The sequence below is a fragment of the Euphorbia lathyris genome, chromosome 1 (assembly GCF_963576675.1).
Source record: "Euphorbia lathyris chromosome 1, ddEupLath1.1, whole genome shotgun sequence".
Classification (NCBI taxonomy): domain Eukaryota; kingdom Viridiplantae; phylum Streptophyta; class Magnoliopsida; order Malpighiales; family Euphorbiaceae; genus Euphorbia; species Euphorbia lathyris.
The window spans coordinates 114,868,743-114,892,173 of record NC_088910.1 but is presented as its reverse complement, the minus strand read 5'-3'; the positions used below and the strand labels follow the sequence as shown (position 1 = coordinate 114,892,173).

The 23,431-nt window shown below is 37.1% G+C and overlaps 1 non-coding gene and 2 pseudogenes across 1 annotated transcript; 2 read left to right on the top strand and 1 right to left on the bottom strand.

Moving 5' to 3' along the window:
- The first annotated feature begins 5,562 nt into the window (after window positions 1-5,562).
- Window positions 5,563-5,669, top strand: LOC136216249 (small nucleolar RNA R71). The gene has a single exon (XR_010683244.1). It is a non-coding gene; the product is annotated as a small nucleolar RNA R71 (small nucleolar RNA).
- Window positions 5,670-15,998: 10,329 nt separating this feature from the next.
- On the bottom strand, window positions 15,999-20,061 carry LOC136219189 (splicing factor U2af large subunit B-like; annotated as a pseudogene).
- Window positions 20,062-20,164: 103 nt separating this feature from the next.
- On the top strand, window positions 20,165-22,924 carry LOC136219178 (protein HOTHEAD-like; annotated as a pseudogene).
- Window positions 22,925-23,431: the final 507 nt, after the last annotated feature.

The window sequence follows — 23,431 nt, the reverse complement described above, 5'->3', positions numbered from 1 at the left end:
GGGAAAACCCTAAGAAGAAAGACTAAAATATCCTTAAGAGATAAGGAAAGAAAATAAATCTCTAATTAATTAATGATTAAATAGAGATAATAGGAAATATTCAAATCCTAACTAAAATAGAATACAATTAAATAAGATAATATCCCAAAATCAAATCTGAAAATATCTTCTTATCTCTTCCAAATTCGTTCAGCCACGTGCCCACGCCTTAACTGAAGTTGGCTGCTGTTGCTCAATTACAGCTGAGACAGGACGTGCCCACGCCTTAACTGAAATTGGCCTCTGATTTGCAAATACTCCAAAATGCTCCAAAAGGCCACTAATTTACAGATTTTTCACCAAACATCTAAACTTTCTCCCAAAACAAAATATGAAACAAAAACATCAATTAAACACCAAATGTTTCCAAATTGCATAGAATAAGATAGAAAGTAGCAAGACTAAAATGGTCTTGTCAAACTTCCCCACACTTAAACTATGCTTGTCCTCAAGCATATAGAACATCCAAAACTCAATTAAGAACTATCTACATGATCTCACTAGTGAGTATGCATCAAGAATTTCCATTAAGAAGAATGAGTCATAGGCAAGTAATCTAAGCATTTTGTTTTAATAGAGAAAAACAAGCATTTAACTTCTTTCAACACTTTCCTTAGAATCAAAGCACACAATTTAACTCTCTCACAAGGGGAATTCACTCTATTCACTCAAAGTGTTTAGGGTAATCAATAAGCACTCGAATCAAAACATAAACATGTTATTACCATAAGTTTGCTCAAAGATCAAATCGCCACCACTTGGAATGAAAGTATGCAATCAATCAACGGGTCTTTGTTCAAGGTTGTAACGGGGCTTAGGTAAGGGTGTGAAGAGAAAGGAAATTTTGGGCGAAAATAAGAATAGTAAGCCAAAGTAAATAACGTGGGTCTGCAATTAACGAAAATGACAATTCAGTCCCTTTTTTTCTTTTTTTTCTTCTTTTTTTTTTCTTTTTTTTAAGGTAACAAGACACAACTAAAATAAGGAGATAGCTTTAAGAAAGCTACTGATAATAAGTGTTCAAGCATAATGAGGATATTGGAATGGCGTTTGAATGCTTGACACTTCATATAGGAAGAGTAAAATGAAACAAGTTCTTGTAGGATGAACTTTGTTTATTTATTTGTTTTTTTTTCTTTTTTTTAAACATAACATTAAAAGAAGGGGGTGGTGAGAAGTTTACCCCACCTATGCTAATAGTTGACTGAAAATATTGATAATTGCAGAGAAAAGACTCGACTTACTAATTCTTAAAAAAATGGGGTAATTTAGAAGGATAAAAGTGAAAGGGAAAAGGGATGAAATAAGGTGTGTTAATGAAAGAAAAAGGCTAGAGGCTCAAAAGGGCTAACTAATGGACAAGAGTAGGGCAGGCTATTTAAGAATTCAAAAGTGGCTATACCTAAATGCCCAAATCATTTTGAAAGCACACAATCATCTATGTGGTCTTGAAATGCATCAAAGAGCAAATTCTAGAATGAACAAGTTATGTTTGATTAAACACTCAACAAGAAATATGGAGCAACAAGTGATGAATTGCTCAAAAGGCTCAAAAGCTCACATATGTTAAATAGAGTTAAATGTTGCACTTTTTCATCCAATTCCAATGTCAAAATTAGCACAAATGCCCAAATTTTTGAAGAAAAACTACTTTGATACTTGCCTTCATCATTCATCAAAACTTAGATTTGAAGAATGCATATCACGTTAAAAATCAATGCAAAACAGTTGTATAAAAGAGAAATGGAGTTCCAAAGCTTGTTTTGAATTTTTTTTTTTTGGGAAACATTTAGGCAATTGATGCAGATGTTGGTTACAATCACTGATTTCCCTCCCCACACTTAAAATCTACATTGTCCCAATGTATGCACAAGCAAACGGCTCAAAAAGATAAAGACAGAGATATAGAAAACGTCCCTTAACTGAGCCGATGCCGATAATAGATCAAAGAGTTGGTGGAGGAGGTGGAGCGAAACCCAAAAAAAAATTACAAAGCTGATCCACAATGTGAGTTAGTTTCCTGACTTCATCCTTCCGTTCTTGATTTTGAGTCAATAATTTCTGAATATCCGAACCCGAAGACGAAGAAGGCTCACCATCCTCAAAAACATTGTCACTTTCATCCATTCGCTTCCGCTTGGCAATTTTCTTAGGTTCCCTATAATCCCCAGATGGGAAGAAAACAGATTGTTCCTGCGTAGAAGAAACTAAACCCATCCTTTTTGTATTTTGGATCTGCTCGTAGGAGGAATTTTAGAAACTTTTGCTTTGGTTTTCTGCTTGAGACTGGAAGAAATGACTGATCCGATCACGTCCTCTGATGGGTCCTCCGATATTGCTGATTTTTTTGGTGAAAGGACGAGTGGAACATCGACTTTCGTTTTTCTAGCAGCCCGCTTCCTTCCCATGACTGTAAGAAATGAACAAGTGGAAGGAGGAGAAAGAAAAAATTTGACAGCCAAACCCTTACACTCCGGTGATCGGAGATGAAACGGAAAGGGCATAAGACCTGGTAGACGTCGCTGCAAAAGAAATTGAAAGAAAGAGAAGTAAGTTAGGTTGTTTAGAATTTGGGTATAGTACTTATCTCTTTTATCTTTTAATTTTTAATTTTTAATTCTTTTTTTTGAATGAAAAAAAAATCCAAAACTAACGCACACCTAAGAATTAGGAAGTGGGTTTTCTCATTTTTTTTAACTTTTTTTAAAAAAAAATAATATAAATAAATAAAATACAATACAACTAATACTAAAAAGAAAGAAAAAAAATAAAACTAACTAACCAATGTAAATCATGTTTTTTTTTCTTTTTCCAACAATTTTTTTATAATAATGATATAAATAAAATAAAGAAAACTAATAATTTAAATAAAACAAAATAAAAAAAAATTGTTAGTGAAAAAAAAAGAACAGAGACTAAATTTGTTTAAGTCGTGGGCACGTCAATCGTCAACGCACAAATACAATAAAAGTTGTAACCAGTTTTTCATAAGCCGTGGACAAGGTTTAAACAAAATTGGTTCCTGCTTCTATTTTGACAAAGGTTATAATTTGACATGTGGTCACGGCTTAAATGAAATTAGCTCCTGAAATTTAAACTAAAAATTAACACTATTAAAAAAAAGGTTATTTAACGGGTTGCCTCCCAATAGCGCAATTATTTAACGTCGCTATGCTCGACGAACTCCCTTTTCTAATCGTTCTCATAATGTAGAATTCCCACACTCATCTCCGACTCTCGTTCCTCTTTGAAGCCTTCATGGAACACTTTCAAGTGATGCTCATTTACTTTGAAAACTTTATCCATCTCAACGCTCTTAATCTCAACTACACCATAAGGAATAATATTAATAAAAATAAAAGGACCAATCAAATGAGAACATAACTTACCGGGAATGAGTTTCAATCGAGAACTATATAATAAAACTTTTTTTTCAATTTGAAATTGTTCTCTCAAGTCATACTATCATGAAACAACTTCATATTCTCCTTGTAAATTTTCGAATTCTCACAAGCTTCCAAATGTAGCTCCTCAAGTTCTTGCACTTGCAATTTTCGATTTAAATCAGCTTCCTCCAAAAATATTCGATGCATGCAAGTGGATGGGCTAATGCCTTTAATGTTGAGTAAATTCCAACCAATTGCCATTTTGTGCTCTTGAAGAACTTTGATCAAACTTTCTTCTTGCTCTATAGTTAAGCCTTTTGCAATTATCACCGGAAGTGTCTCATCTTCTCCCAAATAGACATACTTCACATGATCCGGCAAAATATTCAATTCGACTGTTAGAGCCTGCAAAATAGAAGGTAGAATTTTCTTGTAAGTATTGGGCATTTCAATTTCAGATTTTTCTACACCTTTTTGCATCTTATTCGATGAATCATCACTTGCTTGTTCACCTTCTTCCAACTCACATAGACTCTCTTTTTCTTGAAAATTTTCCTGCACAAGTGAGTTAACGACATCAACATGATAAACAACATCTGAATTTTTGGGGTACTTCGTGGCATCAAAAATATTAAATTTTACAATCTCTCTGTCAAATTCTACGGAGAGAGTACCCTCATGAACATCAATCTTTGTTCTTGCTGTTTTCATAAATGGCCTTCCAAGTAGCAAAGGTGCTGAATTTCCAGATGCATCATTCTCCATTTTCGAAATATAGAAATCCACCGGAAAAATCAATTCATTCACCTGCACCAAAACATCTTCCACAACTCCTTCCGGATAAGAGTTAGAACGATCAGCTAATTGAATCACTACCCTAGTTTCTTTCAAAGGTCCCAAATTAAGAGCATTATAAATAGAATAAGACATTACATTTATTGATGCCCCTAAATCTAGCATGGCATGTTCAATTCGTTTATTTCCAATCACACAAGGCATTGTAAACATGCCTGGGTCCTTACATTTAGTGGGTAGACTCTTTTTAATCACAGCTGAAACATTTTTGCCCACCATTACTCTTTCATCAATTTTCAATTTTCTCTTATTTGTGCAAAATTCCTTCAAAAGTTTAGCATACATTGGAATTTTCTTTATTGCATCAAGTAGTGGAATGTTTACCTCTACCTTTCGAAAGGTTTCCAATACCTCTTTCTCATATTCGTCCTTTGATTTTGCCAATCTTGAAGGAAACGGAGCCAATTTAGATGGAATTAATGGAATAGGATTAGAGTTTACCTTAGGATCATTCTGAGGTACAGAGAGTGGTTCTTTTTGCTTCTCTTCTCTTGTTGGAGGTCGACTTGATTGAACTTCCTCCCCACTTATTAATGTGATTGCACAAGCATTTTCCTTTGGGTTCACCATAATTTGGGAAGGTAATTTTCCAGAATTTTGTGCCTCCAATTTGTGAACTGATGTAGCTAATTGAGCCACTTGGCTTCCCAAATTCTGAATTTCTGCCTCCATTTTCTGTTGAAATTTAAAAGTACTTTCAGCAAGGCTTTTAACAATGTCTTCCAAAAGCATACCTGAGTTAGAAGTTGAAGGTCTGGATGGTCCTTGCACTTGAGGTGGTCGATTATATGACTGGTTTTGCAACCTTGGCTGTCCTCCTTGATTTCCATAATTAAAATTTGGATGATCCCTCCATCCCGAATTGTAATTGTTAGAATAAGGATCATAATTGCGTTGTGGTTGTCCTGGAAATCCTCCAATAGCATTTGCTTGTTGGAAATCTTCTTGTATTGTTGGGCACTCATCAGTGTAATGTCCCACAATTGAGCATACTCCACATACCTTTTCAGGCTGTACTTTGTCTGCTGCAATTTGATGCACCAAAGAAACTAATTCAGCAAATTTATTTTCAATGTTAGAATTATTTACCTCATTAACTTGCTTGGTGGTGCTATTTGATCTTGTTCCAAATTGTTGGGAGTTTTCAGCCATAGTGGAGATTAATTGTCTTGCCTCATCGGGTGTCTTATTCACTAACGCTCCTCCACTAGTTGCATCAATCATGCTTCTATCAATTGGAGCCAATCCTTCATAAAAATATTGGATAAGGAGTTGTTCGGGTATTTGATGATGTTGGCAACTTGTGCAAAGTTGCTTGAACCTTTCCCAATATTCATATAAGGTTTCTCCACAAGCTTGTCTAATTCCACATATCTCCTTTCTAATATTCGCCGCACGTGAAGATGGAAAGAATTTCTCAAGAAATAACCTTTGCATTTCTGTCCATGTCGTGATAGATCCCGATGGAAGATAGTACAACCAATCCTTAGCCTTATCTTTTAAAGAAAAAGGAAAGGCTCATAGTTTAACTTGCTCTTCGGTTACTCGTTCGGGTTTCAAACCGGAACAAACGACATGAAATTCCTTCAAATGTTTATGAGGATCTTCACCTGTAAGACCATGAAAAGAAGGGAGTAAGTGAATTAATCCAGATTTAAGTTCAAAAGGTACCTCTGGATTTGGGAACTCAATGCAAAATGATTGGCGATTTAAATTGGGTGCTGCAAAATCCCTTAATGTTCTATTTCCAGCCATCGTCTCTTCCTCACTTTGAAAAACAAAATTTTCTCTGATTTCTTCAAAATTTTCTAAAGACGATGAACAAACACTCCTTTGTTTTGTTTCTTTTCTTAACCTCCGTATTTCTTTTTCTATTTCTAAAATAAATATTTGTTCACTTTCACGGGAGGTGCGGGTCATAAAAAGTATCAAAAACAAAGGAAAATGAATCAATAGACTAAATTGTTCCCCGGCAACGGCGCCAAATTTTGGCGGGTTTGTCGAAGCCCGACAAAATAGATTTATAATTTTACTGATTTCTCTATTGGACTACAATTTGATTTGTAGTAATAGTAAGACCAGGTCGAATCCCAAGAGAACAATTAACCTCTTAATTCAAATTAGCAAATAAAATAAAAGGGGGGTTTTGATTTTAATGGATGATTAAATCAAATTAAACAAGTAAAGTAAATGGGAATTCAATAATGAGAAAGCCTGATTCAAGAGATTGGGTTCATTGGGTGTTCGTTGATCCTTGGTTTAAATGATAAACAAATTAGAATTCAAATTTTTGATTAAAGAGTATAAGGATTACCTAATTCACTCTTTCACTTTCTCTTAATTTATTAATTTAAATGAAGCATCTAAATCAACCTAGTTATTAAGAAAAGGGAATGAAGCATATCCAATTTCTCAATAACCGCATTAGGATCAAGAAAGTTTATCAAATCAATTCCTATTGAGAGGAACGTCGACAAACAATAGCAATTGGCTGAATTTTCTTCCCAATCAATCTCAAGCAAAAACTCAATTACTCAAGATCGATTTTTGCTACTTGTTGTAATTCATTCAAGACAATTACGGATCAAGAATAAATACTTAGCAATAGAAGATCGAATACGATTCAATAATCATAAAAAGAATTGAAGAAGAAAATCAGAACTTGAATTAATACTTGAAGAAATTAATACATGAAACCTCACAACTTTCAACCTAATGAAATCCCTCTTGAATCAGAAAATGGAACTTAGCTACTCATAATGAAAACAATTCAACAATACAATTGAAAATCTGTAAAACCTAGTTCTCCTCTCTAAGGAAAGTTAAGCCTCTATTTATAGGGGGAAAACCCTAAGAAGAAAGACTAAAATATCCTTAAGAGATAAGGAAAGAAAATAAATCTCTAATTAATTAATGATTAAATAGAGATAATAGGAAATATTCAAATCCTAACTAAAATAGAATACAATTAAATAAGATAATATCCCAAAATCAAATCTGAAAATATCTTCTTATCTCTTCCAAATTCGTTCAGCCACGTGCCCACGCCTTAACTGAAGTTGGCTGCTGTTGCTCAATTACAGCTGAGACAGGACGTGCCCACGCCTTAACTGAAATTGGCCTCTGATTTGCAAATACTCCAAAATGCTCCAAAAGGCCACTAATTTACAGATTTTTCACCAAATATCTAAACTTTCTCCCAAAACAAAATATGAAACAAAAACATCAATTAAACACCAAATGTTTCCAAATTGCATAGAATAAGATAGAAAGTAGCAAGACTAAAATGGTCTTGTCAGCCCTCACTCTATCATCAAAATTCTCCGGATCCGCCCTGGGGCGACCCCTTCGTGGCGATCTGCTTGGAGAAGAAGAAGAGGAAGAACTTGACTCAGACGATGGATCTGATGGCGAATGTCTTCCTGCATTACCACGTCCGCTCCCTCCTCTTCCTCCACCATCTCCTCCACCACTTCCTCTGCCTGGGGGAGTTGGACCATTTCCTCCTTGCTGGCCTCCAGACGAGGTGCGTCCAACAGTTCCTGAAGATGGATGTGGCGGTGGTCCACCTATATGAGATGTTTTTTCTGGCCTTTTACTTCTTCTACGACCAGTAGATGGAGGTGATCTGCCACGGCGTGGGGATCCTGCTTGCTTATTTTTATCCTTTTTATGCTTTTTACGAATGGGCTCTTTAAATCCGCCAAGAGACGAATTTGTCCGCGGGTGCCTAGGTACATTTGGTCCATCAAGATTAAACCTTGGAATCTCCAATCCGCCAGGAGGGACCGTATCATTCCTTTGACTTCCCTCGCCAGGAAATAACTCCCTGATAACCGGTCGTCCGCCACCCGATGCCGTAGTAGTTATCATGGAATCAATGTTGTGAGCTTGAAGGAATGAAGAGCTATGGGCACCTGGTCCCAGACCAAAGTTTAATGGAGGTAAAGATGAGACAGCTGACGTAGATACCGTACTCCAACGAGGAGGAAGAGTCATGAACGCCCGGAGGCGGTTCCCAATTTCAAGCCCATATCGTGCCTCGATATCCCGAGCACACATATCGATGAAAGAAGCAGTGGGCATGTTTCCATCGATATTTGTTACAAGAGCAGTTGTGTTAGTGCGATCAGCACTAGATGGTGTAATTATCGGTGATTCAATCCCAGAGGAGGGATTTTTTCCTCCATCGGTCATGATGTTTCAGTGTGAACGAAAAACCCTTTATTTGATCAAGGATTCCACCTTCACCGCACCAATTGATAACAAGGGAGAAACTTCTGATCGGAGCTCGTCCCTATGGGGGGCGTCGTTGGGTTCGACGGGGGAAACTCCGATGCCAAAGTCAGTAGAGAATATGAAGAATAAACTGTATTGACAAAGCTTAGAGAATATAGAAAAGTCTGAGTACCTTGATAGCCTAGAATGGTAGGCTATATATAGTTGAGAAGTTCGTAACCTCTAGGTAACTAGAAAGTCCCCATTAATGCTCATTTAATGACGGTTACAAGTTACTCTTAACCTGGCGGGTAAGACAGTTAATGATCCATTTAATGATCTTTTATGGCCGAGCCGGCGGCCAGCCGTTACCAAGGTGAATGGAGAGATTCGCCTTAGAGATCCACCAGCGGATCTCCTAGAGCTAGTCCAGGGAGATCCGCCAGCTGACTTCCTTTGCTACGTGGCATACTTAAAGGCAAATATCTCTTTTGGTCCTCATGATAATATCTCGATGTTATCACATGTAATTACAGATGCTCGAAATTGTGTCAAACACCTAGTCAAACCGGGAGGTTTTCTAGCTTGCTTGTGATTGCGGGTTTAGTTTTTTTTAGTTTACTTGGGGACAAGTAAAGTTTTAAGTGCGAGGAGGTTTGATAGGGGTCAAAAACCCCTATCTTTGGGTACGGTTTTAGGACGGGTTTTAGCGTTATTTTGTTAATAAGCGAGCAATTCTCGCATTTAAATGCTTTTGTGTGAGTTAGTTAGAAATTGGAAACGTTTTATTTACTTTTCGTTGTTTAGGCTCGTTTTATGATCAATTTAGGCAAATACGGCCAAAATGGCATGCATATTATAATTCCGTTATCTTTTGAAGCTAATTGATCCGTCAAAAGTCGCACCAAACGAAGCGTTTGCTCAAATAAGCGATTGGCGGGTCAATTTAGCCCTTGGACTAATGTTGTTTGGAGTTTATGTGCGTGTGCAGGTTAAAACATGATCAATTTCAGGCAAAAATCGTGTCTCGGGGACCCCCGGTAGTCGCTCGGCGAATTGAGCATCGGCGCGCAGCCCGGGCGCTGCTCGGGGAGCAGCCCAGGCACTGCCCAGGCACTGCCCAGGCACCGCCCAGGCACCGCCCAGGCACCGCCCAGGCACTGCCCAGGCACCGCCCAGGCACTGCCCAGGCACTGCCCAGGCACCGCCCAGGCACTGCCCAGGCACTGTGCCTGCTCGCCGAGCAGGCCGCCAGGCGCCTGCTCGGCGAGCAGGGGGCTGCTCGTCGCGAGTAGCCCTGCTCGACGAGCAGACCTGCGGGAATTGGTCAAAAAGACCAATTTCGCCCCACGATGCCACGATGGACCCCACGACTTCCTACATCAATAAGGACACGAATTAGGTCAAGAAAAGGGCCCGAGCCGCGTCTATAAATAGAGTTTTTCCAATGTAAATTAGATATTTTTTTCCTTTGTAATTTTCTTAGCTTTTCACCTTGAGAAATCCTCTCCACCTCCTCCATATCCTTCAAACCTCCATTGAAGACACCTCCGAAGCTCCATTCACCGAGGATTGCTCAAGCTTCATCTTTAAATCCTAGAAAGACGCCTGCATTGGTAGACAGGTTCCCTAAAAGGGATTTTTCTTCTTTTACATTCTGTCTAGCCTCTGATACATGCTATGAATTCTAGGTTTATTGTAACTTCGTGACAATGTTTCCATCTTTGATATATATTATAGTTCTTGTTTATTCAATTGTTTTGATGTTTTAATCTTTGTCTTACGCTTTGTCTGATTGGTTTAACTCATTCGATAATCCCAAAATTAGGTTGGCACATATTGCGAGCTGAATCTGACCTAGTCAGTGCCTATAGGATTGACGACCCTATAGAAGATTAAGCCCAAATTACTGAGCCTTAGAGCTAGTTTCGGCCTTACAAGGGAATCACGAACTATGGACTTTAGGAGGATAGGTCGGGTTAATCGCCTTGGACACAAGTGACTTAGGTTTCAAATCAATTGTTTAAACATTCTATTTTCATTATCATCGTATCCCTTCATGTTCCTTCGGTAAATTTAATTGGTAAAAGATCACCTAGGGGTAGAGTAACTTAGTTAGGCGTAGATAACTTAGCTAAGATTAGTATAATTCAACCTATGAGTAGATTAATTCAAACAAACCAACTCAAAACCCCCTAAGCCTAGATAAAATCCGAGATCGAGTAGCTCGGTACTTGCAGAAATAAATCCTGTGGACGATAACCTAGGCTTAAACCAGAAATTTATTACTTGATAACGACGGGGTACACTTATCCCTTAGTGAGTTCTCATCTCTAAGTTAGGTGAGGGCGCATCAAGAAGTCATCTACAATGACCAAGGAAAATCTTCTTCCACCCAGACTCAGCGGTTGGACTGGACCGAAGAGATCCAAGTGTAGTAATTCTAACGGACGCTTAGTTGAGACAATGTTTTTGCTATGAAAAGATTGTTTGGTTTGTTTTCCAGCTTGGCAAGCGTGGCATAATTGATCTTTTTCAAATTTAAGTTCAGGCAGTCCCTCAACCAATTGCTTTCTTGCTAATTTGGCCAGGAGGTCCATGCTTACATGACCAAGTCTCCTGTGCCATAGCCAGGAATTTTCTTCCTTTGATACTAAGTATACAGTTTTTGAAAACTTTTTCTCTAAGTTTAGCATAAAGACATTATCTATGCGAGGGGCAGTTAAAATTAACTCATTTGTTTTACCCTCATATATTTTACATCCAGTAGCATCAAATATAACTTTTCTCCCATTATCACATAGCTGAGCTACGCTGAGTAAGTTATATTTGAGTCCGCTGATTAGGGAGACTGACTCAATAGTAGGATTACCTCCGATGGTTCCTGACCCTACTATCTTACCCTTTTTATTGTCTCCAAAACTTACGCTTCCTCCTCGTTTACGCTCAAATGTGATGAACTGAGTTTCATCACCAGTCATGTGCCTCGAGCATGCGCTGTCAATATACCACATCTTTGACTTCTCAGCACACCTCAGGCTTACCTGCATTGTAACTAGTTACTTTTAGGTACCCAATTCTTTTTGGGTCCTTGCTTGTTAGGTTCAACAGGTATAGCATCATATTTTTATTTTATGGCGGCATACACGGACATTATGGCCATTCTTTCCACAGAAGTCACAGCTGACCTTCTGTTTGGGTTGTCTCACTGACTGGTCAGCACCCCAGTGCTGAGCATGCCAGCACACCTTTGTGGTGTGACCTTTCTTCCCATAGAAGTCACACTGGACATTCCGCTGGGGATTCCATCTTTACTGAGTACCTTGGTACTGAGTTCTCAGAGGAATGTTTCTTTTATTTGGAACCTTTAATTGGTTCTGGATAGTTGTGACGTCCTTTCTTAGTTTCTTTGAAACTGATTGGACTTCAGAGACAGACTCATGTATGATCTTCATGTTATCATGCAAAGTTGAGTTGTCCTGAAGAAGGAATCTGAGGTCACTTAGCTTGACCTCTTCAACCTCGTCACAACGCCTGCTGAGTGCTCTAATTTTCTTATTACACTTTTTGACAAGTGTATAGAGATCACTCAGGGCATTACCCATTTCGTTTCTGAGCTGGGAAAGTGATATTACCTCATTTGATTGCTCCTCATCATCAGATGCAATGGAGGGGTCAGTATGCTCAGAGACGCACGGCTCAGTAAGTTCGTCAGCCATGAAGCATATCTTCGCTGACTCGGTGGCCTGAGCTTCTGTTGATGAAGACTCATCACTGTCGCTCCATGTAGCCACCATTGCCTTTTTGCCGTTCTTCTTATCTTTCCTCAGCGTGGGGCAGCTTGACTTTATATGGCCAGTTTGATGACATTCAAAGCATGTAATGGGCTTTGAGTTGTCTTTCTTGTATTTGCTGTCGCTGGACTCAGCTTTATACTTATCAAACTTTCTGTAAGGCTTCTTAGAGTATTTGTCATTTTTTCTGAACAACCTTTTCATTTTCCTTGTGAACATAACCATCTCTTCATCATCTGTTGAGCTCCCATCAGTGGAGTCAGCTTTCATGACAAGAGATTTCTGCTTCTTGTCTTCAGACTTTTCCTTCACCTCAAAGTTTTTCATTGATATCTCATGGGTCAGCAACGAGCCAATGAGTTCGTCATATTTGTAGGTGGTTAAGTCCTGAGCTTCCTCAATAGCGGTCTTCTTTGCTTGCCAGTCTTTAGGAAGACTCCTGAGTATCTTTTTGACTTGTTCTTCCTCAGTGAAGATCTTCCCAAGTCTCTTGAGCTCATTTATGATGTTGGTAAATCTTGCATTCATGTCAGATATGCCCTCATCATTGTTCATCTCGAACAGCTCGTACAATCTCATCTGCTGGTTCACCTTGGACTCCCTTACTTTGTTGGTTCCTTCGTAGGTGACCTCCAGCTTCTTCCAGATCTCTTGCGCCGACTCACAACCTGAAATTTTATTATATTCTGCAGCATCGAGCGCACAGTGAAGCATATTAATAGCCGAAGCGTGATTTTGAAGCTTCTTGAGATCATCCTCTGTCCATTTGGCCTCAGCTTTTACAACTGTTTGGCCAGCCACAACTTCGACAGGTACAAATGGGCCTTGCACTATAGATAGCCAGGCACTCATATTTGTAGCCCGAATGAAATTTTTCATCCTATTCTTCCAGAAGGTATAGTTAGACCCGAAGAATAGGGGAGGCCGAGTGATGGACAGCCCCTCAGGCAATATCTGAGTTGTTTGGTTTCCTGGGAGAAACCGAGTACTGTTTTTGCCCATAGTGGGGATCAGCTCAAGGTTGTTAAACCTTTTACAGTGAGCTTTTAAGCTCTGATACCACTTGTTGGTCCCTTATAATGTTACAAGTATAGTTCCAAGAGGGGGTTAGGAACTATTTAAACTTTTTAAAACTTAGGGCAGACTTCTTTTCTTAAGAGAAAAGGTTTTAACAGCGGCGCTGAGTAAACAGCAAGATACTGGCTTAGTCAACTGGTGACTAGGTCAGTTTCTTGATTTAAGTCAGGAGATAGCATTTAGAGTCTATTCTTGAGCTCAGATGTTTGATGCGCACAACTCAGCTTGACCTCTTTACTTGGTCAGTTTTTGGTTATTTAAGCAAGCAATATATATAAGGAGTTTAAGGTAAGAAATACGTTACTTAGCAGATTTATCCAGGTTCGGCTTCTAAGCCTACGTCCTGTCCCCGGAACACGTTCCGAGCTTTTGAATCCTCTACTGAGCTCTTTAAAGGTAGAGCCTCAAACCTTTTACAATCTTAGCAACTGAGTATAACAAGAGTACCTTCCTCTATACCTCTACTCAATCCTAATCTCTCGCTGAGTACTATAACCGAGTACTCAGCCTCTCCTTTCTAATCTCTAGAAATGATAAGTGTTTGTCCTAAACAATGATTGCTAAGACACCTTAGATGATTGAATAATCACTCTAGACTTTTACACAAAAGATATGAAATATGGTGTAAGATTGCTTTGCTTTTTGCTTGCAGAACTTGCGTAGAAATTTGGTCAGCGTAATGGCTTGATCAAGTTCTGTGTTGAATGAAGTTTCTGATGGCACTATTTATAGAGACGTCTTGAGGCATCGGTCATTTCGAATTTCGAAATAACCGTTGGAGGGAAACGGCTTCCTGTCGTTGTCATCCTGACTTGCTCAGAGCTCTCGGCTAATCAGATTTGAGTATCTTCTGTCCTCGGTCAGCTTTTGGTCAGCTCGGTAGAGTGTCTCTCCATTTATGGTAATGTCAACTAGACAGCATACTGTGTCGTCTGAACTTTACCCAAAGTGGAAACACTTTATCTGGAAGTTTTCCTTAGTCAGCTGCTGTCTTGTACGCTTTGTCGAAACAACTCAGCAGCTTCGTTCCGAAGTTGTTCCCTGAAGGTCTTCTAGATCCTTCTTCCGCTGAGTTGCGTTTTGTCCACAACGACAATATTTTGACATTCACGGGCCGAGTTGTCTTGAACAGTTTGACTTGGGCTTTGACTCTTGTATTGAACTTGGGCTTTTTAATCCTTATGTCTTATAAGCAATTTTTAACTCATCATTGAACAAACACATTAGTAGAATAAATCAAAGCATTTAAACTTAGTGTGTTTAGAATATGTTTTTAATTATACTTAAACAATTTTGTCAAATCAAAATTATGTGGAAAGGTGTTTCAACAATTTTTTGTTTTATGCATTCATTCTTAACGGGTAAGGGTACATGTGGGTACCCGCGAATTAAATGGGACGAGTACGGATAATTAAAAAATAAACAGGTAAGCGAAGACGATGGAGTGAGACTAACATCAGACGATGAGGGGACATGAATCACCTTTTTCATCGGCGGGACGTCGATTCACCTAGATTGCTCAGTAAGCAAGATTGTAAATGAATTTCAGGTTGTTAAAGGCTAGTTTGGTCCGTTCCGCTTGGAATATTGGTGTAGAGGGTAATGGTATGCAGAAGTTGGCTGGGAAACTCAAGCACTTGAAATCTGCTTCCTTATTGCTAGCCCCAGATCGGAGGGAAAGAGTGGTTTGGGATTGGCACTACCCACGGGTACCTTACCTGTTGCCATCCCTAACGAACACGCTAAAAGGGGATTCATCTTTGTCAAGCTAAGTACATTAATGTTATACTTGATAGAGTCAATATGATTGGTTCAAAACCCACTCTCACACCAATCACTACAAGAAAAAACAGTTTACATACGACATAATATCGTCGGTAATGACAAGATTCTCATAAGTAATATCGGTTACCGACGACATACAAACAAAACTCATGTCGTAGTCAGATTGCTTGTTGGGAAAATGGTTACCGACGACAAAATCATTGTCGTTTGCATTAGCGACGACATTGTCATTGGTAAGTTGTAAGTGACCAACCAAAAGAATTAACTGGTGTCGTTATTGGACACGACGCATGTCATCGTTAAGTCGTCGCTAATATATATGTCGTCGGTAATCTTCACGTGAATTTGGCACCAAATTAATTGGCGCGAAAAATAGGGACAACTTTGTCGTCCGTGGATAGTCGGTAAATAATATTTGGCGCCAATTTAGAAATATATGTATCGTTTGTAAGTCGTCGGTAATTCAGGTGTTGCTATGTCGTTGCTAACATGTATTGTCGGGAAATTGTTTGTATGTGGTTTCTAAATTCAATAATATGAAAGCCGTTTGTAATATTGTCATTGGCAATAATAAATCATCAAATTTATATAATATTTAAATAATTTTAAAACTAATAAATAATATCCCATACACCAAAATAATAAAAAATACTAATCAAGTCATCAAACTAATAAGATAATATATCCAAAATAATCATACAATATATCCAAAATTACTTTAATGTTCTAGTTTTTGAGCTTTAAGGGCTAGAGTTTTGAAAGTGGTATGAACTATTCTAAAATCATAATCCTAATGTAGCAAAAAGATAGGACAATCAAGCTAGCAAGAAAAAATATTCCAAAATTACAATCCTAGATCAATAACCATATAAGGACCCTTATAAAGTACTTTCCTTGATTCATGGAGCATTTCACCCCTTTCCCACTCACTCGTGATATTGCTCAACGACCACAGCTGAAGAGGACTTGCAACTACACCACTCTTGAAGGAAGACGAAGAACAAGTAGCCCTCCAAATACACTGCAAAACCAGAAAGAAAATCATAGTTAATTTGACAATCTTGTCATGAAGATGCCATTCCATGCATCTATCTTGTACTTGGGTAAAAGAAAGAGGTTCAAATAATAAGTACCTCTTAATGTAATAATAACAGAAGTTTGCTAAGATGAAAGTCTGGACAATTTCTAGACAATTTCAGAGATAAGAACTATAGAAGGCCATAATCCATACCTCAATGCTACCAACATGTGTCCACAACTATCTAAAACTTGTTCAATGACAAAGCAACTTTGCTATTTCAGAATGGGAATCCAAATAGAACGATAATAGCACAACAAGGACATATGACTATATTTACATAAAATAATCTTGCTCAATACATGTAGTAATAATGCTTTTTACAATAGTTCTTCATGAATATCATATCACAACTTACAACATGCAGGTTGTACCATACAAATTTTGGAAAAAGACTTCTCAAATTTCCCTTCCATAGGCGAAAACCACCCGAAATCAAGTAATCATATTGACAGTTCAGAATTTTACCAAATTTCCCGCCCTCCATTCTCATGTCTTCCAAGATATCTTCATACTCATCATCTTTGAGCTCATCTGCACTAACTACTTCAGTTAGGCAAGGTTGCAATATAAGCCTCTGCAAAAAAATCAATGAAAAAAAAGGCTTCAGTAAGGAACCCGTAAACAAAAACGAGAGATATCAAAGAGAGTAAAAATAGCGATAACAAAATAATTGGACTACAGATGGGATTGAATGGAGTTGAGCAGATAACAAAACAAGATTTCACCTACAATGCAATTTGCTGTTGGGCATGTAATAGCACATTCTCTTGCTCAGGCTTAGGCTGGGTAGTACCCTGGTTAGCACGCCTAACAGTGAGAGTTTTATCACCCATTTTAATTCCATTAAGTGCAGCACAAGCAATGTCTGTAACTGCAAGATCTTGATAAACACAAAAGGCATAGCCTTTTGAGTTCCCAGTTTCTCTATCTTTGACTAGATCAAAACCTCAAAGAGGGCCAAAAGACTCTAATAACTCTTTGATTTGTGCTTCAGTGAAGTAATAAGGAAGCTCACTAACAAAGATGCGGTCTGGACCCTCAAGCCCACTAGCAGAGCCTGGAGTTAAGCCAACTGCACCCAGGTTAAGATTGGGATTGGGCTGGCTTGGTCCAAGTGTAGCAGCAAGAGATGGGTTATAGTCACTAGGTCTCCTCACCTTCACAGGTGCTCCCTGAAAGCAATAATTTTTTTAATGAGAAAATGTGATTCAGATGAGATATTCAGTACCACATAACAGCATGCATATTTTGAACAGATCATAGTCCTAAGCCAGAAGAGATATTACGAAAAACAAATACCTCAAATATAATCCCATCTAAGGCCATAGCATTACTAGCCTCCTCAACAGATCTCATCTCCACAAATGCAAACTTCTTTTCATGGTTGATATAAACATCAGGCCATGAAAAATGAACAAGGTATCTTAGAACTAGATCTACAGAACAGCCAAAGAAAAACATATCGGGAGTTAACCTGTTCATTAGCTGTAGGGGAAAGCCCTCCAACGTACACTCTCCGAGCATGCCTAGTAACCTGGAATAACAAAAATAGTTACATATTGTCGATGAAAAAACTTACTGAAAGATGTTATGAAAAATGTCCCAAAAGAAATTAAAATGCATCTTCAATTCTGGCAACTACACCGACAATTTCCAAGAAATCTGGCAACCCACTTCCATCTGGTGATGAACACCACAACATTGTTGGTGCACTGCAGTATGTCACCCTTACATAACCAGAGATTACGTTTACGATTAATATATTATCTCAATTTCTTTATAGTCCCACTGATGAGCATTGGATGTGTACTAAATGTGTACTTTGGTACATTCAAGGCACTTTGGACCATGGTATTACTCTTTCTTAGTCTCGTATCACTCAAGTTCACTGCTGCGCAGATAGTGACTTGTGTTGAAACACAATTTCCATAAATGTTATGATTCTGACAAAAATAACAATTACACGATTACATCCTCAAAATATTCAATTATAAAATTTAAATAAATTGTTTTATGCTAATATGTTTGTTAAGTGTGATTATAAGTTGAAGCATAAAGTGAAGAACAACTAAAAAGGCCTCAAATGAATTAAAGGCCTAAAGCCTTGTAAATGGCCTAGAATCCAGAAGCGCGAAAAATAGAAGCAACAACCCACAAGGCATTGATATTGGTCAATATCAAGCCATTCCCAAAATGGCATAAAGGACAGATGCCAGAAGTCTTGTCCCCAAACATCTTTCTACTTGTTACTAGAAATGGAAAGATTACAAGTCTGCCACATCGAAAGTCAGAAGGACGTGCGACTCAAGAGACAGAAGCCCATGCTGCGTTAAACGGTAACCTTTTTGGCACAAAATACTGAGGCCGATGGTGACATAAGCCGTTTCCTCCAAACGACTAGTTTGAAGTTCAAACAGATCCTTCTCTAAAAGCTTCACTATAAAAGCCAAGACTTTGCTCATTCTACAAGTTATCATCAACACACATTAAAAAAAAAATTCTCAAGTGAAAAATAGAGCAAAAAGCATTATACACTTTCATATTCATATTTATATAAATTAATAGAGAGATAGTACTTCATCTGTGCTCTATATTAGAACCAATCTTCTATTGTATATCAGAAGCTCTTTTACTTCGGTTATAATAGACTAGTTAGAGAGAATAGATATCTGAGTGTTTTTGTAAAGGAAGATACTTTAGAGAAGCTATGTCTATTGTAAGGGTTTGTGCTCTATTGTTAAAGAGTTCGTTAGTGGATTAATACTCAAAATAAGGTATTTTGAGGACTAGACGTAGTCAGGAGGCCGAACCAGTATAAATCGATGGGTGTAACTTTTTCTCTAAACTCTGCCCTTATTTACTTCTGATATTGATTGCTCTAAAATATTAAGTTTCATATATAAGCTCTATTTGTGTACCTCATAAATTATAATCAACCTTAAGTGTACACAAAAGCTCCTCTAAGCGAATTTTCATTTGAGCGAATAAGTTAGAAGATGAATCAAGCTCCATTAACTGACTATTTCTCTAGATGGAACTTGCCTTTGATTCTGAAGTTTGCTACTGTGCTTGCTATTGAACAAATTGTGAGAAAAATTATTAAAAGGTTAAAATTAACCAATTATACTATTCATCCACCCATATTGGAACGAATCTAATCTCACAAAGGACCAACAACTTAGGAGGATGCCCAGATGATAGTAAGGACAAAACATTCAGACATTCTCAGCACTCTGTAAGAGGATTGAGAATGAAAATGACTAAAAAATAGCTAAAGTCAGAAGCGATAATGGTGGAGAACTCAGAAACAAACTATTTGATGAATTCTGTAAAACCAATGGCATTTACAATAACCTCTCTACTCCGAGAACTCCCCAAAAAAATGGGGTAGTTGAATGGAAGAATAGATCTCTGTTTAAAGTGGCCAGGACAATGCTAAATGAAAATATGCTTCTGAAGTACTTCTAAAGAGAAGCTGCTAAAACACAGCATGCTAAATTCTCAACAGGGCTCTAGTTAGACCTATTCTGAATAAGACTCCCTATGAACTATGGAAAGGAAGAAATCCTAAGATAGGTTACATCCAAGCCTTTGGCTGTAAATGCTTTCTATTAAATATTATAGACAATCTTAGCAAGTTTGATTCAAAGGCTAATGAGGCCATTTTCCTTGGTTATTCAACAAACAACAAAGCTTATAAGGTTTATAATAAATGAACTCTTGCACTTGAAGAATAAGTATATGTTGAGTTCGATGAGACTAACCCTATCGAGAAGTCTAGTAAAGATTTAGATGAAGAACCTGCCTCAACAACTACTGAAACCATTCAAGCTGTTGAACCAAGTTCAGTCGGAGCCTCCCAAGGTAAAACTGAATCTGAGATTATATTTGCTGATGAACATCTATCTGCAAATATTGTTGAAACACCCATGACAGAAAACAGTGATCTTCCAAGAGAAGTACGAATACCTAGAGGACACTCTAAGGTAAACATCATTGATACTGTCCAAAACAATGTAATGACCAGAGGCCAATTAAGAAGACTTCTAGGAAATGTTGCCTTCATCACTATTCTGGAACCCAAGAATTTTCTGGAAGTGGAAAATGACGAATACTGGATGATCATAATGCAAGAAGAGCTCAATCAATTCAGAAGAAATGACGTATGAGATTTGGTACCAAACTAAAGGACAAGAAGGCAGTCGGAACCAGATGGGTTTTTCGAAAGAAATTAGATAAAGGATGAAAATTTATTGGAAACAAAGCAAGGCTTGTAGCCCAAGGGTACAACCAACAAGAAGGTATTGACTACGGAGAAATATTTGCTCGGGTAGCAAAGTTAGAAGCTATACAAATCCTTTGTGCTTTTGCTAGTCATATGAATTTTAAATTATTTTAAATTGATTTCAAAAGTTCATTTCTCAATGAGTTCACAAATGAAGATGTTTATATAAATCAACCTCGAGCGTTTTGCTGCTGGAACATGGAGGGTCACCCTATGGCAATTCGAACATTACCAACTTGGGCAACGCTGGTGTTGCATTAGAAGATCCTTATCCTACCTCTCCCTCTCAACACTTCATCTCGGAAGACACAGTCATCAATGCCCATGCCCGTGTTCTTGGCGGAAGAAGTTGCATTAGTACCGAATTTTATACCCGAGCTAGTCTTGATTATGCAAGGTACGTAATATAATTAAGTTGAATAAAGTGTAGCTTATTAATAATTAAGTTGGAAAATAAATGAATGTGGGATGGGAAGGATGATTAGTGAATGAGTCATATAAGTGGGTGGAGGATGTAGTTGCATTTGAGCCAACAATGAGGCAATGGGAATCAGCAGTACGAGATGCACTTCTGGAAGTTGGGGTAACTCCCTATAATGGATTCACCTATGACCATATTTATGGGACTAAAATTGGTGGCACTATGTTTGATCAAAAAGGCCATAAACACACTACTGCTGAAATTTTAGGCTATGCTAACCCTTCTGCCCTTATTGTCTTTTTGCATGCTTCTGTGCTTAAAGTACTTGTTAGAATCAAAGGGAAAGCAAGGCCAACAACTTATGGAGTCATATATAGAGATGGATCAGGGGTGAATTATACAGCATTTATATATAAAAAAAGGTTCTAAAAATGAAATTGTCATATTAGCAGGAGCAATAAGAAGCCCACAACTACTAATGCTAAGTGGAGTAAGCCCAATAAATCAACTAAATGTCCATAAAATATCAGTAGTAATTGAATATCCCATGATTGGCCAAACTATGTCGGATAATCCAATAAATACAATGTTTGTCATCTCACATTTTTCCGAAGAGGTTTCTCTTATTCAAATGGTTGGGATTACTTAGTTTGGCACCTATATTGAAGTTGCTAGTGGTTCCAACTTTGACATGTTCTCCCCTAAGTTACTAATCACAATGCTCATATTTTATTAATCAAATTATAAGCACAATTTTAGGAAGTTCAATTGTGGAATATTTAGTTTCCATTAATGCAATTAAAATTGTCAACGGGGTAGGGATTCCCATCCTCGCTCCCAATAGAGAAGAGGAATGCGAGAAAAAAAATCCGACAAGTGAATTTTTTGTCTCATAAATTAGAATATAGATAGGGCGGGGAAATGCGCTATATAGTCTGCAGAGATACTATGGTTGACTTTATTAAGATCCTCAAAAATTATTAATAATATTATATATTTATTATTTAGTACTAATATTAATTTTTATATTTAATAAATATAATTATAATACAAATTAAAAAATGTATAATATTACTTGCATTTGATTAAAATATTGAATTGTTTTAATTCTCTTTTATTAATTTGAAATATGATTTTATGTAATTTTTATTTAGTATTTAAAAACAAAAGTTAAAAGATAAAGAATTTTGTGTAGAATCTGACTCTCATGGGACTTCCATGAGATAAGAATGGAGAATTTTTTTTTCCTAATTTATTAATGACCATCAATATTCCTATCTCGTCCCATTTACAACTCTAAAAAGTAATTTATCAATTTTAGATAAAATGCATTTATGCCCCCGCCATATAACTACTGATATTATGACTCCTAAATTTCATTGTAGACATAACAGTACTTGAACATAATAATAATAATAATAATAATAATAAATTCAAATAAAAATTGCTTAAAAAATTAACAAAATGATAACTTGGATAAATTTTATTATATCAAGGGCTATTTTTTAATCCATATTACTATAAATTATAGTCAAATAACTCTTTTTAGGTTATGACATCTTTAAGTTTTAAAAGTTTTACCTTTTAACTTTTACTGCTAATAGATTTTATGTTATAAAATGAAGTTTTGAAATATTTTCATTCCTAATATGTAGCTAGACCAGCTATCAACAGTGCCACTGAAAGAAAAAACACAAGAAGCACTAAGGCAATAAAAGAAAAGGAACAACGTGACGAATCAACATTAAGAGGAGGTATCATTTTAGAAAAAATAATTGGTCCAATTTCCACTGGGCACATCAAGCTAACATCAATAGATCCGAATCAGAACCCATCAATCACAGTCAATTAATACATAGATGTGTAGATGGAATTTCAAGAACAGAGAGAGTCGTTGATTCGACCTCGTTTTCTAACTTCAAATTATACAACTTATCAACACTAGATAGTGGTGGAGCCAGAAATTTAAACTTAAGGGGCTAAATTTAATTGTGCGATCGGAGGTAATTTTAAAAAATCTAGCCCGTAAGGGCTAGAGAATTTTTTTTTTTTTAGCCTCCACCACGTTAAAACATCACCATTTTGGTGTATGTCAAAAAAATTAATTTTATACACGTTCGACGCTAATATCTGAAAAATTATAACATTTTTATATTTTTTCTATTTTTAGTTTTACATTTTACATTTTTCATAAATTAAAATTTAATTTCGAAATTAAGTTATTTGAGTTTTAAAATAAGAAATTAACTTTTATAATATTTGAGTCTTTTCCTATTCTTGACACACCTTTGTTCGAGTCCCTTGGCCAGGGACGTTCTAGCTATCAGAGTCTGTACATTCTTTCATTTATTTCTATGTTTAGTTGTTGCTTTGAGCAATTTCCATATTCAAATTAACCACAAGTTCATCAAAGTACCAGGATTCAACTTAATGATCCTTTAGATATATGTGGTTGTGCTTCAAAGGTGTTTAAATGGATATTAGCTTGCA